General features: G+C 36.8%; 1 pseudogene; it reads left to right on the forward strand.

Annotated features, from left to right (window-relative positions):
* The first annotated feature begins 1,896 nt into the window (after positions 1 to 1,896).
* On the forward strand, positions 1,897 to 3,572 carry LOC145641783 (aspartic proteinase CDR1 pseudogene; annotated as a pseudogene).
* The last annotated feature ends 106 nt before the right edge of the window (positions 3,573 to 3,678 follow it).

Below are 3,678 nucleotides of genomic sequence, written 5' to 3' on the forward strand. Positions count from 1 at the left end.
TAATTTTTATACTCCCTCCGTCCCTTTATCATTTTTGGGGTCATTGACCATAAATTACTACTAATCTATAAAACAGTAAAACATAATTTAGTCATGAGTGATCTTTATAAATTTGTCTCATTATATATTTTATTAATATCACCTTTTTATAATTTTTACTGTTTAATTTGATTTTAATATTCTCTTTATAGTAAGCAGTTTGTAGCTAATTCGATTTATAAACGGTTTGGTTTATAAATGATTCGGTTTGCAAGCGGTTCGGTTTATAAACGATTCGACTTATATACAGTTTGGTGCAAACAGGTCGCGGGTTGTTAACGGTTCGGTGTAAACTGTTTTTATCCCGGTTCAAACGGTGGTTGAAAGCGGTTTCGGGTTAGAAACAATTCGGTTGTTTTTTGGTTCGGTTTAGAACTGGTTCGGTTCTTATACGGTGTTACGTTATTCGGACCGGCTCAGTTTCGGGTTCATTCATATACGATTCGGGTCGATTTTAGGTTTAAAAAAAAACGATTTTTAATTAGTTCGGTTCTCATATAGATCGGTTTGTTTCGGACAGTTAAACGATTTCGATTTAAAATTTGAGAGCATTAACAATAACTAAAATTTATTGTTGTTCGATAATTGATTATGTGGAAGCACGTCTCTCTCTTTATTTTTTTTTTGAAAGAAAGAAAGTCTCTCTCTTTATTTATTTATTCATATATATATTTTTCTTTTGATAACGACTTAAGAGCAAGTCTTGGTCGTCGTACGTCGTTAGTAAACAAGTTGCTTCCCTTTTTTAACGGTATGGTAGAATATCCACTAATTTTACAAGCTAAAAGCACATACACTTTGTTTCATACGAAGTAATATTTTTACCCTTTTTGACATTTCACTCTACTTATGTACTTACTTTGAGCGCGAGCTTGTGCCAAATCGAGCCATTTTAGTGTCAGTTCTAACCAACTCTTGTGTCAGCTCAACCTATTTCCATCTCTACCACAAAGGTTATTATGATAGTGATGTTTTAAAAACAAAATACAACAAGATTCCACTACTTGTCAATAAAGAAAGACATACGAAGTATGTATCGTTAAAATATAAATTACTTTTTTGCTATGGAACCTCCTAAGATTTTAATAGCGACAAAATTATGAAGAATTAACGCAATGAGTTCTAATGATAAAAGTTATGTCTTGGCAATTAAATGTATATTGCAATTTATATTGTTCACCATGATCATGTGCACTTTGTTTATTCAAAATATCATTCAAAGTACCAGGTACCAATATGGATACAGGTGTGTATTGCTTAATGCATGTTGCTACAGGTATAATGATCATAGGATAATATACAAAGGAACGCACATTTTGACGGGTTTCATATCTAAACAAATATTTTGAGCTACGTACTTAAGTTACGAGTATTTTTTTCATACTTGTTGTATGATTTGTCAAATTAATTATAACGTTCTCATGTAATATTATTATCATTATTTTTATTGCATGCTATATACATATATGTCATCGTTTACTAAAAAAAGACGATAAAAAATTATGGGAAAAAAAGGTAAGACCCTACAAAACCCATATGGTCCGGGTAAGGATCTTAAAAATTTAGACCCTAATGGTCTGGGTAGGGTATGGTTATAGGAAAGAAGTTATAGATAGATACGAGTCCAGGTATTACTAGACCCTGCGCAGACCCTACCCAGAAGGAAGAAAACAGAAACCTTGACTAGAGACGACTTGGCATAGTAAACGAGGGAAACTTATAACACAAGAAAACAGAGACCTTGACTAAAGACGACTTGGCATAGTAAACAAGGGAAACTTTGCAACTAGTGGAGCAGATTGTATGGTTTTGCCTTGACAAGGATACGATCGATTATATAAACCGATGTATGTAACCAATTAACCATAACATATCTCTTACTTATTAAGCATTTTCATAAACGTTACTTAATTAGCAAACAACATGCATGCTTTTACTTTGCCTAATATCTTCCTAATTCTTTTGCTAGCATCGTCCTCTTTCTTCGAACCCCCTTATTCGGTCTCAGTAGAGGCTCGAAAATTAGCCACTTCTAATGGCGTATTCAAGGTCAATCTAATCCATCGCGATTCACCACTTTCGCCTTACTACAACTCTTCCATGACACCACAAGAGCGCCTAAAGAAAGCACCCCTAGGCTATATATCACATGGCCACAATATTCAACTATCCTCAAAATATTATAGCCTAAATGATGAAAATTCATATGCTTTAGTTCCTAATGGTGGATCATACCTCTTGGAAATTGCCCTTGGTACCCCAGAAGTCGAATTTTTAGCCGTGGCAGACACGGGTAGTGACCTTATTTGGGTCCAATGTCAACCTTGTAACAATTGTTTCCAACAACAATCTCCACTCTTCGATCCATCCAAATCTTCGTCCTTTCATTTAGTCCCTTGCCCTTCTTCGGATTGCGCCCAACCAGGTCTCGCTACTAGTTGTGCTTCGATTAATAATAATAATTACAACAGTTACGAGTCATCATCACTGTGTGCTTATCAAAATAGTTACGGTGATAATACTCAAACTATGGGCATCTTAGCCACTGAAACACTTACCTTACCCTCTCCTGATGGTACCTCGTCGAGTCTTTCGACCACATCCGTTTTCGGGTGTGGGTCGCACCAACAAGGCTCTCTTGGCATCCAAGGAGAGGGAGTCGTTGGACTAGGGGCAGGCCCGTCTTCCTTGATATCGCAACTTGGTTCAAAAATCAACTACAAGTTCTCCTACTGCTTAGCTCCTTTAACTTCCGACGTCTCAAGCAAGCTTACCTTTGGAGCCGATGTAAAAGGCTCCGAGGTAGTGTCAACCCCCTTCCAAATAGGAGAACTTCCCACATTCTACCAGCTTACCCTCGACAGCATTAGCGTCAAGGGTAGGGATAGCCCGGTCCAAATCCCGGTAGGTATGGACATGATCATCGACTCTGGTACCACTCTTACAATGCTTCCATCGAGCATCTACAACGACTTAAGGGATGCTTTGGAGGATGCCATTGGACTTAACAAGGTACCGAGCCTAATCGAAGGTCACGACCTCTGTTACAATACAGGGGATTCAGGGAAGTTAAGTCCTCCAGACGTTGCATTCCAATTTCAAGGGGCCGAAGTGGTGTTAAAGGCAATCAACACTTTTACGCAAATTGAGGAAGATGTTAGTTGCTTGGCAATGGTAGCTACGGATAGTACTCCGATATTTGGGAACATTGCTCAGGTTAATTTCGAGGTCGGGTATGATTTACAAGCTAAGCAAGTTTCCTTTGCTCCAGCAGATTGTACTACCTTTAATTAATCGTTATTTCTATTTTTACATATTGTACTTCCTTATGGTAAGGTTTGTTTGTATGGGCACGCACAAGTATGTTTGTATTGCTATTTCTTCGTGTAATAAAAGTTTCGATTTTCTGTATCAATAATTCAATATGCTTTAAGCTCCATATATGTCTGAAAGTACATTTGCCTTATATGTATGGAGAACGTTTTAGGAAAGTTTTTATATCATTTGGAAATAAAGTTCTCTTTTTTTTTCAAGACTTTAGATTGAAGTAATGCAAGTACGTGGTGTAGTGTCGTGGACTCGTGGTGATGATTATATAGAGGTGTAAATAAGCCGAGACATAATTATAAAAAAAAAAAA

The sequence above is a fragment of the Chenopodium album genome, chromosome 1, assembly GCF_948465745.1.
Source record: "Chenopodium album chromosome 1, dcCheAlbu1.1, whole genome shotgun sequence".
Taxonomy (NCBI): domain Eukaryota; kingdom Viridiplantae; phylum Streptophyta; class Magnoliopsida; order Caryophyllales; family Amaranthaceae; genus Chenopodium; species Chenopodium album.